Here is a 15,417-nt window from a genome sequence, read left to right as displayed (position 1 = left end):
GTGAGAAAGTGGGCCACGTGAGAGAGTGGGCCACGTGAGAAAGTGGGCCACGTGAGAAAGTGGGCCACGTGAGAGAGTGGGCCACGTGAGACAAGAGAGTGGGCCACGTGAGACAAGAGAGTGGGCCACGTGAGACAAGAGAGTGGGCCACGTGAGACAAGAGAGTGGGCCACGTGAGAAAGTGGGCCACGTGAGACAAGAGAGTGGGCCACGTGAGACAAGAGAGTGGGCCACGTGAGAGAGTGGGCCACGTGTGACAAGAGAGTGGGCCACGTGAGACTAGCAGACACACCAGACATGACCTTGAACCCACCGGCCATTAATTAGCGTCAGATAAAAATAGACTCAATGAAATATTAGCCTAAAAGTTGTATGATGGATTGTTGGATTATTTGTTGGATTAATCTTATCTACGTACTGTGCTGGTGTGTCCGCTAATGTCAGCACGACCTTGAACTTGATTGGATAGTGAATCATGGGACCGGAAGTGACCGATATTTTACCTGCGCCGTCCACTGAAAAATAAAAGGTGAGAACAGTGTCTGGTCACATTTTTTTTAAGAACTCTAGCTGGTAACTCTAGCTGGTAACTCTAGCTGGTAACTCTAGGTGGTAACTTTATCCGGTAACTTTATCCGGTAACTTTATCCGGTAACTCTAGTCGGGCTATGACGTCTTCCGATTCTTGTTGTGACGTCATTTATTTAAAATCGATTTTCATAAAATGTCAATTAGCGCTAAAGAAATCACGTGACATGTGACGTCACTCACCTGTGGGTGTGGGTGCCGAGACGACTCCCGACGTGACGTACCACGTGACACACAACGTCATCAGGACCACGACGGAACAACGACGCGGCATGACTAGACCGTGAGACGTCCCTTCTGCTACTGTCAGATCTGGCGAGCCGTGGACCTCCACACACGTCTGACGCCACTAGATCGCTTCAAATCTGGGGCGCTATAAATAGCACATCAGCTGTCGTCACCGAACCAGCGAATGTGCGAAACTATTTGAAGGCCTAGATGTTACGGCAATTGGCCGGCCAGATCGTGCATTGGCCGACTCGCTTGGCTAATGTCCGAAAAGCTTAAAATTGATATCGTATTTCACGCGTTTAACTCTCGTTGGTGGAGCAGCGCGCGGTGGGTGAGCTAGTTACGTGTTATAAAATTTGGTCATAAAAACACAAATATTCGACAAAAAATAAATAAAAACCAAGTGACAAAAATAGTAACACAAATATCTGACAAACTGCTATCAAAATTAAGTAAAAAAAATAGAGAGAAAAAAAACTTTTGTAAAAGATATAAACAAAATCTATCCAACAAAAAGTCGGGTGATCGGTTGATCGTGTGAATGAGTGATCGAGTGATAAGGTGATCGAGTGATCGAGTGATAAGGTGATCGAATCATCGGTTTGTTACATAATACATCAAACACGAAACGTATTTTTAAGTTAAATCTAATACCTTTTTATGGAAAAACAAGACAACTGTTGTTATTTTTAACTAAATATTTTCATTGCTTATAATTGGTACTTTTTTTTAAATTCATAGTAAAGGGAAATAATCCAAGAACACAAACAAATGGCTACGGGTAAAAAAACAATGATTTCAGACATGAGAAATATGTTGGTGTTTGGTTTTAGTTTTTTTTCTTTTCATTTTTACTTTCTCGTATCCAAAGTTTAGAGGAAGTCTGTAATCGAGCAACAAATCTCAATCGAGATTTTCTCAAATCTCAACGTTTCACACCTCCCTAAGTCGGAAAAACATAGTTTTGCAATTTTGTCCGTCTGTGTGTGTGTGTGTGTGTGTGCGCGTGTGTCTGTGTGAATGTGTGTCTGTGTATTTGTGAACACGATAACTTGAGTACCGTTACAGCTAGGTTGGTGAAATATCAACTTTTCAGTGATTTCCGTTAACCGGAACTGGAACTTATATACTGTTGGGTTTTCAGTACCATTTCAGATAGATAAACGAAATTTCATAAAAAAGAGAAAATCTAATTCTCTGCCTTCTGTCTAATTTTGAGTAATTTCCGATTTCTCAAAAACGCATTTGAATTTATAAAGTACTAATGTTACTGACTATTATGCACACATTGTTTGCTGTTCACTTGGTGCGCAGTTCTATTTTCTACGAGATTTGATTCTATTGTTTTCAAATTTTAAGTAACTAAAAATTGATTAAAGCTCATGTCTATATCCTGAGTTGCCATCCCCAGTAGTGCTATATAAGTAAATTCCAGAAAATTTAGGGGAGATCACTCCCTCTTTATTATCTTTGTCATCTGACAGGCTTTAGACAAGTTTCTGTGTACACGTTTATTTTTTCTATCAACCGTGCAAGGGGCAGCGACTCTCCATCACAACTCCCTTCAGTTGAGCTCAGCTGCCTCGGGTCTCCTGTCCCTCGGGTCTCCCGTCCCTCGGGTCTCCCGTCCCTCGGGTCTCCCGTCCCTCGGGTCTCCCGTCCCTCGGGTCTCCTGTCTCCCGTCCCTCCGGTCTCCCGTCCCTCGGGTCTCCCGTCCCTCGGGTCTCCCGTCCCTCGGGTCTCCTGTCTCCCGTCCCTCGGGTCTCCCGTCCCTCGGGTCTCCCGTCCCTCGGGTCTCCTGTCTCCCGTCCCTCGGGTCTCCCGTCCCTCGGGTCTCCTGTCCCTCGGGTCTCCTGTCTCCCGTCCCTCGGGTCTCCCGTCCCTCGGGTCTCCTGTCCCTCGGGTCTCCTGTCTCCCGTCCCTCGGGTCTCCTGTCTCCCGTCCCTCGGGTCTCCTGTCCCTCGGGTCTCCCGTCCCTCGGGTCTCCCGTCCCTCGGGTCTCCCGTCCCTCGGGTCTCCTGTCCCTCGGGTCTCCTGTCTCCCGTCCCTCGGGTCTCCTGTCTCCCGTCCCTCGGGTCTCCTGTCCCTCGGGTCTCCCGTCCCTCGGGTCTCCTGTCTCCCGTCCCTCGGGTCTCCCGTCCCTCGGGTCTCCTGTCCCTCGGGTCTCCTGTCTCCCGTCCCTCGGGTCTCCTGTCTCCCGTCCCTCGGGTCTCCTGTCCCTCGGGTCTCCCGTCCCTCGGGTCTCCCGTCCCTCGGGTCTCCCGTCCCTCGGGTCTCCTGTCCCTCGGGTCTCCTGTCTCCCTTCCCTCGGGTCTCCCGTCCCTCGGGTCTCCTGTCCCTCTGGGTTCCAGCCCAGTGCCTGCCATTGTAGTTACCATTCCAAGGACTGCTCTATAAACACCGTAGCGATTAGGTCCTTGGGATTAAGGATAATTTACGGATTATAGAAATTTTCTCGCGGGCAAGTTAACAAAACAACTCGAGCAAGGTTGATGATACTTGAGAAATGTTTGAGAATTTAAAATATAAATCGGCACAGTTGTGTCATTTTGAATTCATGTTACGGATTTTTGTCCCTACCCCCAGAGTTTCTTCCAGGCATCTCTGCGGGGCAAAGCCCCCCCCCCCCCGAAAAAAATCTACCCCCGCCCCCGAACGAAATGAAATTTATATAATTTATATATAAAATATATACTTTTAACAGTGTCCGCCCCCCCCCCTCCGAAGAAAGTCTACCGCCCCCCCCCCCCCCCACCCCCCGGAGAAAAAATTCTGGAAGAAACACTGCCCACCCTCGTGCTGGCGGGACCGCTACACTTGAAACATTCAAACCCACTAACTCGACCCCCCCCCCACCTCACCCGCCCCCCCCCCACCTCACCCCCCCCCCCCCACCCAGCTGCGCCCAGTAATTCGCTAGTTTACACTGCCGCGTCTGATGCACGTCTGCTACCTGTTTCCTGTCGCACACGGCAACAATGGATGACGTCAGTACATGGTTCAAAATTAATTAGGCCACAAGGGGAGACAAGTCTGTTTGAATTTTGAAAGTCATGTGACTTTTTGTCTAAACATTTTTTTAAAACTTGAAAGGAGATTCCCGGCCAATCCATTGACTGACCTAGGCCGTCGCTGGCCATGGAACATGCGGCCAGGCCGTCGCCGGCCAAGGAACATGCGGCCAATAACTTAGAAACATCGGACAATGTGACCAATAAGTAAGAAAATATGTGCCTACAAATAACACACATAATACGTTTACAAATAATACAAAAAACTAACCTTCATAATACGCTTTTAAAACTGACGAATACTGACGCGGCCTTAAATAAACTATAGAATTTTTTAAGTGCTTGAATTAGATCGACCACATGCCCCTGCGGTCAAAAACTTTATATTTGTAAGCAGATAGTTCCGGCAGGCCCCTGAAATAAATGCGAGACTCAGAAAGGTCAGAGATTGACCAGCTTGACTGCCCAGTTGTATTGATTAAAGGGACGTCACTGCGTCAATTATTTAAACGTTCCATCCCCCCCCCCCCCCCCCCCCCCCGTTTTTCGACTACGAGAATAAACGGGAACAACATTTCGATAAAAGAAAAATTCATTTAAAATAAAAACTAAATTGTTTTCAGTAACAATATTTGATTCACGGTTAATGTAAACAAAGCTAATAAGTAACACATAAATAATGCCGTTCATTTGTGCGTTTGTTGCGAGACACACGAACAAAACATTTACTTGAAAATGGGGCATTACATTTACAAAGCTATTTTTAACAATGCCGTTGAATAGTGACAGAGCTGAAGAGAATCCTTCCATCTTTATTGTTGACATGGATAACAAACGTTGGTTTTTTTTTTTTTTTTTTAAATAGATTTTTAAAAATTTGCAATCAAAGCGACCGTAATTTTTTTTTTAATTTAATATTAAATTTAGTATTTTTCGAATCAATGTAGATCTAGATCTAGTAGAAGTTGCAAGCACAGAGAGCTTGAAAATAATTTGTTGAGATAAAGGCTGCTTTTCTATTTATTTTCATGAAGTCTAAGTTATGACCTTAAGTTTCACTTTCGTAAGACAAACATTGATTGGCTGTACAGGGACTCGGTGATCGATATTCTGTAAACCCATTTCATAAATAAAGCGGGAGTGGTCTCCCCTAAACTTTCTCGAATTTTCTTTTATAACTGGGGGTGGCAACTCCAGTGCAGTCTGGATAAAAACATTTTTTTTTAAAAATCAATTTTCAAATCCTTAAATTTTGTAAAATAGAAAAAAAAATCTCGTAGGAAAAAAAAAGAATTGCGCACCAAATGAACGGCAAAATTACTCAAAATTTGATAGAAAATAGAGAATTCGATTATTAACTTGTTTGACCTTTCGTCTATTTATCAGAAACAGAACTCAAGTTATGGGCTTTTGAAAAACCAAAAGTAGAATAGGTTCTACTTCCGATTATCGAAAATCGCTGAAAAGTTGATACAGAACTAATAATTATATATACTTATATATACTTATATATACTTACTTGCCGTCCCGACCAGGCGCTGCTCTGGCTTCTGTGAAAAACCTTTCTGCGTGTTTAGTAATCATCATAAACCCGGCATTGCCCACCCAAGCCACAACCAACCAAAACCAAAACAACAAAACGCAAACATAACGCTAACACAATTACAAATACAAACGAAAACAAAAACCTAACAACCACAAACACCAATACAAACACAAACAAAAAACAAACAAAAAAGCAAACGAACACAAAAACCTAACAACAAACCCAACCACAACCACAAACACCAATACGAACACAAAGAAAAAAACAAACGAAAAAGCAAACGAAAACAAACCAAATCCAAACGCAAAACTAACCACAAATACAAACACAAACCCAAAGAAAAAAAACGCAAACAAAAAAGCAAACGAAAACAAACCAAATCCAAACGCAAAACCAACCACAAACACAAATACAAACACAAACCCAAACAAACAAAAACACAAACGAAAACGAAAAAAGAAAGAATAAAAACGAACCAAATCAAAACGCAACCACTAACCCAACCTAAACACAATGAAAACACAAACGCGAACATAAACGCAAAGTGCTCACAGTCTAGCCCGGGGCAGAATCGTCTGTTTCAGCTTAATAAACGACTATAGTACCCCAACTTATACATAGTCTTTTGCACTCACTTAAACGAACGTAGTTGCCAAACCAAACCAAATGAACAATTACAATACTCAGGGGTCTCCAAACTTTTCAGCCCGAGGGCCGCATTAACTGTCAAATATCAGTTTGGGGGCCAGTTTCTTACAGGCATCTCTTTGAGGGTGGCGGAGCCCCCCCCCCCCCACTCCCCATTGAAGAACATATACCCCCCTCTTCTCTTCCCCCCCCCCCCCCCTCCCCCCCTTAACGAAATATAAATTATATAGAAATATATCCAAATTTCAGCGAATCATCCATTGCAATTGAAAAATGGCGAAACTTGCTTGCATTTTTCGCTATTTAGTCACAATGTTTTCATCGATGTCTGCAACACGGCGTGCAATGGTATTTGCACCCAGCACCCAAAGCTACATTTTCAAATTGTTCTGAATTTTCTGGGCAAAGTTCACAAGCCACCTCCAACAAATAATTTTTTCCTTGGACAAAAAGATCTCCGCGGGCCGGATGAGAGGACCTCGCGGGCCGCATACGGCCCGCGGGCCGTAGTTTGGAGACCCCTGCTCCAAGCTAATCCGTGAAATACATACAACATTTGCACTTGATCAATCCCCGCTAATTATGTAATTTTTTTTTTTCCCAACACCAAAACAAATTAATAAAAAGTAAATTCTTTTCCACTAATGCAATGTTTAATAAAGGGAAGGAATTGTGTTTTCCTAATTTATCAAAGGGAAGTAAGTGCTAAAGGACTAAATATAAATAATTTTCAGACATAATTAGAATTTTTGTTATTTTTTTAAAATTGTGTTTAATGAACATGCCGACAATTATTACTATCAGTTTGAAAAATGAAAATTATTTCCCAACACTTTCAATAGTAATTTTTTAACTCATAAATTTAGACTGTGAGCACGATAATAATCTAACACTTAAATCCATCGAAGTATGTCCACGACAAACAAATTTATTTTTACATACAGAATTGAGCTTTATATATTAGATGTACGAAATTTCAAAACTCAACTGACGCTGTAAATTACATGTCTGAGGCAAAAAAAAAAAAAAAAAAAAAAAGTTATCGTGACCACAGACAGACAGACAGACACGCATCCACACATCCAGGCACACAGACACACAGACACACATGCGGAAAAAATTGCAAAACTATGTTTTTCCTACTCAGGGAGTTGTAAACCGTCGAGATTTGAGAAAATATCGATTAGCAATTCTCGATTTCGATTTATTGCACCATTACAACACTTCCTTTAAACTTCGTACATAGGAGAAAGCAAATCTATTTTTAGAATATGCTTGGATCGTCTGTTTGACTCAAGAGAAATTCTATAAAGATGTTGGAGGTGTTTGTTAAATAGTATTGGAGGAATCAAAGATGAAGGGGCATAATTAGGGTGGATTATAATTAGGGGTGGATGATAATTAGGGGTGGATCATAATTAGGGGTGGATTATAATTAGGGGTGGATCATAATTAGGAGTGGATCATAATTAGGGGTGGATTATAATTAGGGGTGGATTATAATTAGGGGTGGATCAAAATTAGGGGTGGATCATAATTAGGGGTGGATCATAATTAGGCGTGGATAATAGTGAGGGGTGGATGATAATTAGGGGTGGATCATAATTAGGGGTGGAAGTGGAGCATAATTAGGATGAGAAATTGAGGATTACATTTTACATAATAAAAATGTTATACGTTGACAAGTTGCCACACCTCACCACATTTCACCAGCAGCATACAACAACCACCACACAACACCAAACCAACAACACCATACCACCATACCACCAACACCATACCTTTAACACAATACCATCAACACCACACCACCAACACCACCAACACCACCAACACCACACAACACCATCAACACCACACCACCAACACCACACTACACTACACCACCAACACCACACAACACCATCAACACCACACCACTAACACCAACAGCATGCCACACCACCACACAACACAACACAACATCACCAACACCACACCACCAACGCCACACCACCAACACCACAACCAACACCACACTACACCACCAACACCACACCACCAACACAACACCACACCACCAACACCAACACCAACAGCATACCACAACCACCACACACCACACCAACAAGACCTCACCACCAACACCCCACCACCAACACCCACGACCAACACCACACCACCAACACCAACTTCAACACCACACCACCAACACCAACTTCAACACCACACCACCACACCCCACCACCAACACAAAACCACCAACACCAACACCACACCACCAACACCACCAGCATACCACACCACCACACACCACAACATCACCAACACCACACCATCAACACCAACACCACACCACCAACGCCACACCACACCACCAAACCAAAACCAACATTCACACTACACCACCAAGACCAATACCAAACCACACCACCAACATCACATCACATCACACCACACTACCAACACCACACCACCAACACAACACAACCAACACACCACACCACCACACCACATCACCAACACCAACAGCACACCACATCACCAACACTAACAGCATATCACAACCACCACACACCAACAAACCACCAACACAACATCACCAACACCACACCACCAACACCACACCACCAACACCAACACCACACTAACACCACCACACACCACACCACCAACACAACACCACCAAAACAACAACACAACCAACATCACACCACACCACCAACAACAACACTATCAACACGACACCACACCACCAACACAACACCAACACCACACCACCACACTACACCACCACACAACTTGTGTCTTCGGCTGCTGGTAGATGAAGGTGAAGTAAACAATGATTCACGCTGCGACAAAAATATCCTGCGTTAATTAACTGCCTAATTAATTACCGACTCCGTTCGTTATATTTTAGCACGATTTTTGTAGCCTGTATACACTTATGTTTTTGTTAAGACATAACTACAAATACAAAAATAAAATAATTTAATAAAAATAATATCGTTTTTTTTATCTTATCGTGTGACATAGTGGCCGAGACGTAGCGTAACATTCCACATGTCTTAATGTGGGTTCGGTAACCATGCAGTCATAGGATAAGAACTTCCCACTTCAAACTTCACAGATATATTTTGATTTAGCTGTTGAGAATTGTAAAAGTGTGGGTGTTTATTTGTGTGGGTTGTGTTTTTATGAAGTTTTAAACATTCTCTAAGATAATTTACACAGCAACCTCAATTTTGTTTCGTATTTAGTTAAATATGCAGTAGAAAAATTAATTAATTACAAAAGAAATTTAGGCCAATCATTGTGTTTTGCAATTTTTTTCTTGTAGGTCATACCTTGCCCGTCCATATTGTGTGTCGTTGACGTTTCGCGTCAATGACAGTCGCAGAGTTTCTTCCAGGCATCTCTTCGGGTGGGTGGAGAAGAAGTTCTACCGCCTCCCTTAACGAAATGGAATTTATAAAGAAATTATATACTTTTAACAGAGTCCGTCCCCGAAAATTTTAGTCCGCCCCCCCCCCCTCCCCCATCCGGAGAAAAAAATCTAGAAGAAACACTGGACAGTCGTTAAGCCGTGTGGGCTTTCTGTTTTGATCCTGTGCTTTGTTATGTCATGGGCGTGATAAATGTGGGGGGGGGAGGGGTACAGGTGGTTGAACTATTGTTGCTGTGAGTTGAGGACAGCAAGTCACATTAACTACGTCTTTTTTTTTTAAACACGATGAAAACCGAGAAAGTTGAACATCCTATTTAGTTCTATTACATATTTTATGTTATATATTAAAACCAACATACTTCATACAAAATATTTTACGTGTTTTATAAATATTAGTATACGTATAAACCTATGCACCACACCACCAACACCACACCACCAACACCACACCACCAACACCACACCACCACCACCACCACCACACCACCAACACCACCAACACCACACCACCAACACCACCACCAACACCACACCACCACCAACACCACACCACCACAACCACACGGGTAGGTCACGCTAGTGTGGTTTAAATTATACATTTTCTAAAAAAAATTGATTTTACCGAGAGAATACAATCAAATTATTTTGATTAGTGGTCTAAGGGAATTAACCATGAAAATAACTCTTTTTTCTAGTTTACAGGAGTAGTGTGCCGTTTTCAAATTTAAAAAAAAAAACATTTTTCTATCAAAGAGTTATCTATCATGTATCAGATATTTGTTCAAGTATTTGGAAACCACCTATAAATTATAATAATTATTAGTTAGCATATTAAATATTTATATTTTTTAGGCCTCTCATTTAATTTGAACATGCTTTTAATTTAATTTCCGCAATAAAATCTTTAGTGATAAATGGTCTAAGGGAACTAACCATGAAAATAACTCTTTTCCTAGTATACAAGAGTAGTTCTCCATTTTCAAGTTAATAAATTTATAAATATAATTCTATCAAAGAGTTACATATCATGTGCCAGATAATTGTTTGAGTAATTTTTGTAACCATCTATAAATTATATTATTTATTTATATTTTTAAGGCCTCTCGATTAATTTAAACATGAGTTTAATTTCATTACAGCAATAAAATTTCTAGTAATAAGTGATCTAAGGGAATTAACCATAAAAAATATTTTCCTAGTATACAAGAATAGTGCGCCGTAAGTTTAAATAAAAAAATTCTATAAAAGAGTTATCAATCTTGTGTCAGATAATCTTTAAAATTATTAGGAAATTACCGATAAATTTTTTTGATTTCTAGTTTGCATTTTAAATATTTATATTTTGTAGGCCTCTCTTTGATTTTATTTTTTTGCGAAATGACATTTCTAGTGATAAATGGTCTAAGGGAATTCACCATGAAAATAGCTCTTTTACTTGTATACAAGAGTAGTGCGCCGTTCACAAGTTAAAAAAATTTCTATCAAAGAGTAATTAATTATTTGACCATGTGCCAGATAATTTTTTAATAATTAGCAAACCACCAATTATATCAATTACTAGGTAGCATGTGGAATATTTATTTTAGTCGAGCATGACTTCTGTCAGTCAGATATGGGCGGCTTTAGCCTGAATCATGCAAGCGTTGTGTTCTCGTATTGTCCATCTCCGTTCAGCTTAAGGATCAGTGTTTCTTACAGATTTTTTTCTCCTCGGGGGGGGGGGGGGAGGGGGGCGCGGCGGTCAACATTTTCCGGCGGGGCGGACACTCGAAAAAGTATGTTTTAGAATCATACGAGTCGGGTGTGTGTCTTAACTTCCGCCAAACCCTAAGACTGACTCACCAAACCCCTGGAATTCCACCGAAGAAAAATGTGCCTAATATAACAACAAATAAAAACAGGATAGCAGAACTCTTGTTTTACTAAATCAAAAAACAATTACACTGTTACCTCCCTTAGACCATGTTTGAGACACTGGCGACATTTGATTTAGTCTAGATAATATGATATATGATAATATCTTCGCTCTGGATCTTTTTAAATTGTTAGGCTTAAATAGAATAATTTCATTTCCTTAAAACTATTTGTTTGTTTTTAAATTTCGCATTTTTTGTTTGTTTGAAGTTGGATGTGTAGGCCTCTATAGTATATTTTAATATTTAAATTGTGAATTGAGCAGATTTGTTTCATAGCTTTAGATCTAGACTAGTAATCTACAATTTTATGTTTTTTATTTAGTTGACAGTGCCTGATTGTTTGAAACTTTGTTTTAACCTTCTTTTAATACTTAAATGCAGCTATTTAATTCATTTAACTTCTAAGATACATTCATCTCCGATTACAATGCAAGAGTAGGGCCTAGATCTATCTAGATTTATTTTTAATATGGCAGGAAACAGATTGGTACCGCAAAATGCATATTCGGTCTTCGCCATTCATAAACTTTCTAACCAGACATCGTTCGGGGATTTTGTTTATACTGATAAATAGAGCTATGTTTTTACAAGCTTCGTTAGCAACATTTTTGTGGAATACGTTTTTTATGACATTTTGTGCCGCGGCGAAGGATGCGAAGTATGCAAATCTAGACGGAATGGATCTACTTGGAAAGTACGTGTACTGCACTAATAAGGTAAGAAATAATATTTTGTAAAAATAACTATTATTTTTTTATGGATTTTTCATTAGAAATGATTGCTGTAAATTATGAAAGTAAAAAAAAGTATATTTGAATGCGTTTTTTACTTTAATTTGAACAAAATGACTGCCGAAAATTACGACACATCGGCGTCGCTGAAAGCGGGAATTTCAGTTAATTTTTTACGGATATAAAATTGTATTTTTTTACTCCGAAGCATGTATTTAAATAACAGTTAAGTTAAATCTATTTAATTCTGTAAAATATAATTATTATTTTGCCGTAGATACTTTTATTTTTATTTTTAATGATTTTCTGTCGCGGAAAATCGGTATTCGCACCATGCACGCACACGTAGTAAAACTAGACTTATCTTTAAAACACGAGAATCTTGAGTACACTGCGAATAACAAAGTTTTTAAATGTTAGTTTACTTTTGACTTTAAGCCATTTGTTTTAAATCGAAATTAATTGATAATGTAATTATTTCAAAGTAAAAACTTTCCGTCTGAAATTGGCTTCTAACCTTCGCCACTGAACCAGCCTACGCACGACATTCGCGCGAGTCTGTTTCTTCGCAATAGTCTGTATAGTGTCGAGGGCTAATCCTAAAAAGAACAGAGTCCTCACTAATGTAATGTTTATTAAAATTAGGTACAATTGTTGGAACACATGAGAAATAACAAATTTAAATTTCTTCAAATCTATAGCCAAAAGAAAGTAGAACTTTATAACTCTGTAAATTATGAATCGAGTGACGGCTGTCGTGAAAACGGGAGCCATTGTACTCTTTTTTTTAGGGTGACCTACTTTTATTATATAAATTTAAAATTCGAAGTTTTGATAAGCAGCTGAGTAGCTGAATACGCATGCGATATGGCTGGCACGTTTTGGGATAGGGATCGAGTACACCGTAGAAATTTTTTTTTTTAGAACTACGCGTATTTTTTTTTTTAAATCAAAAGATACTTACATATTAGCTGTGGATTTCAATTTCATTACAGAACTAATCACTAACTTTAGTTTTTAAAAGTGATTTTGCTTCTAGATCTAGCGTATTTTCAAAATTACGTAGATTCTAGATCTAGATCGATTTTACTAACTATTTGACAAACGTGTCAGTAAAATGAGGTCACCGCTTCCAGATTCTTAGGTTTTAATTATGTTTGTCATTTTGATCTATTATAAGTAGCATTAAAACTACTGCATCTATCATCAACATTGTTTTTATAGGCCAGTTCTAATGATACATTCTGTTCATTACCAATTCTAATGAAATCGTATCAGGCCCTAACTAACACCCTGTTCACTGACATTATTTGAATGAGGCCACAGACAGTCGTAACTTTAAATTAATTTATAAAGTACTAAACAATTATAATTAGCCATGTAAATGCTGCAACTATAATAAAAATTGGCATATAGACATATTTTACTAATAATATTTTTTATATAGACCTTCTATATTTAACTCTGTTATTTTTTTCTTCCCCAGAGTGTTTTTAAAAGCCATAATTTTGAACATTTTTTAAAGGGGATAGCGGTCGTTTTTTTTTCAAGAATAATTATAGAAATAAGCTATAAACTGGTATATTTTGTAAAGTTTGACATAATTACAAATAAATTTATGCCTAAGTGACATTTCTGTGTAATTATATTGTTAGTTTTGTGAATTTCGTGGATTTTAGACCTTACTACATTTAGATGTAAAAAAAAAAATGTCATTTGAGTGAGTGTGGTTAATCTAAATTTTGAACGTGATGTAAATGTCTAGTGCTATTAATTTTTATATTTTTGAATTCCTCGATTGTTAAGCAACAAAATTGATATATAATATGTCAATATTTGTTACTTTGAAAATTGGCGAAAATCGACCCTAAAAGTAGATGTTTGAGAGTTGAATCTGTTTCCTGCCATATAGATCTAGATCTAGACTAATTTATTAGACATTAGACCGTTACGCTGTATTACCCAACCAACGCCAAAAAAGTTACAGTCGACCATGGACTAAGAAGGGGAATAGAATCTTCTAGATCTAGAATCTAATTGTCTTTTCACTCTTTAAGAGACTGCAATTAAAGCTGCTGATAATGTCAGCCTGATATGCATGACTTAAAACACTCCCTCCCCCAGATTTTCTTCCAGGCACCTCTTTGGGAAGGCTCTGCCCCCCCCCCCCCCCTCCCCCCCCCCCCCCCCACATAAAACATACATACTTCTACCAGTGTCTGTGTAAATTTTAGTTCCCCCACCCCTAAATATCAAGTGCCACCCCCCACCGCCCCTGGGAGAAAAAAGTCTGGAAGAAACACATGCCCCCCCCCCCCCCCTCAGTGTTTTTAGTTAACTCGCATGTACTGTTGACTTCTTTACAATCTAATTAATTCTAATTGATACAAATTGGGAAATAAAGCAATTATTTTAAAAAACCTTTATAATAAGCAAGGGGGGGGGATTTTAACAATGATAGAATCTTCTTTAAGGGGATGTAGGTTACTGGTAGTTAACTAAGATACACACATAACTTGATGCTAACCCCAACCCTAGTCCTACAATATGCCTAACCCTAATTTTCTAAACTATTCAAGAATACACTAACAACAACCTAATACTTTGTAATACACTTATTTTCAGAAGCCTCTATTATCGGACATCTGTATCTTAAATCATCCAATAGGCTTTTAATGCACTAAAAATATTAAAATATGAAATAAAAAAGCAAACTTGCTTTCTATAATAAAAGCATTGGTCGGTCAAATATATTAGGCCCTATATAGGTCTATGGTATATAATATATATGAGATCTTGTGAGCGACCTATGATTTTTTTTATAAAGAAAGCAAGTTTGTTTTATTTTCTTATTTTCAGCAAATGTAAAAGCTTATTATAATAAAGTTTTTTGAAAAGTTGTTCTATTTTTTGAAGTTGTCTAGTCGTATTTTTTAATATATTTAAAATTGATACCTACTGATGACCTAGGGTGCTAGTCAGTTTCTATATTATTATAGAAGGAAATTACCCGTTTAAAAAATAAACACTGAAATTAAAAGACTTCTGTTATTACAAAATTGACACAAATTTTATTAGACTCTTAAGACAACATAATTTTAATTAAATTACTCAACATCAATTAATTTATCTAAAACTGAGTAGTCCTATATCAGTATATATTAACTCCATAATTAGGCCTGCAACTTCATTTATTTTTAAGCTTAAGCTATAACTCATCATCATCTTTTTCCTCTTGTGTCCATGACACATGGGCCCCACAGAAAGCTCCCTCCACTTCTGTCAGCCTTCAGCAATTTTCCTCACAGTCCCCCAAAAC

Source organism: Physella acuta, unplaced genomic scaffold, assembly GCF_028476545.2.
Source record: "Physella acuta isolate Inbredline_101_S28 unplaced genomic scaffold, ASM2847654v3 ptg000079l, whole genome shotgun sequence".
Classification (NCBI taxonomy): Eukaryota; Metazoa; Mollusca; class Gastropoda; family Physidae; genus Physella; species Physella acuta.
This window is presented reverse-complemented; position numbering follows the sequence as displayed.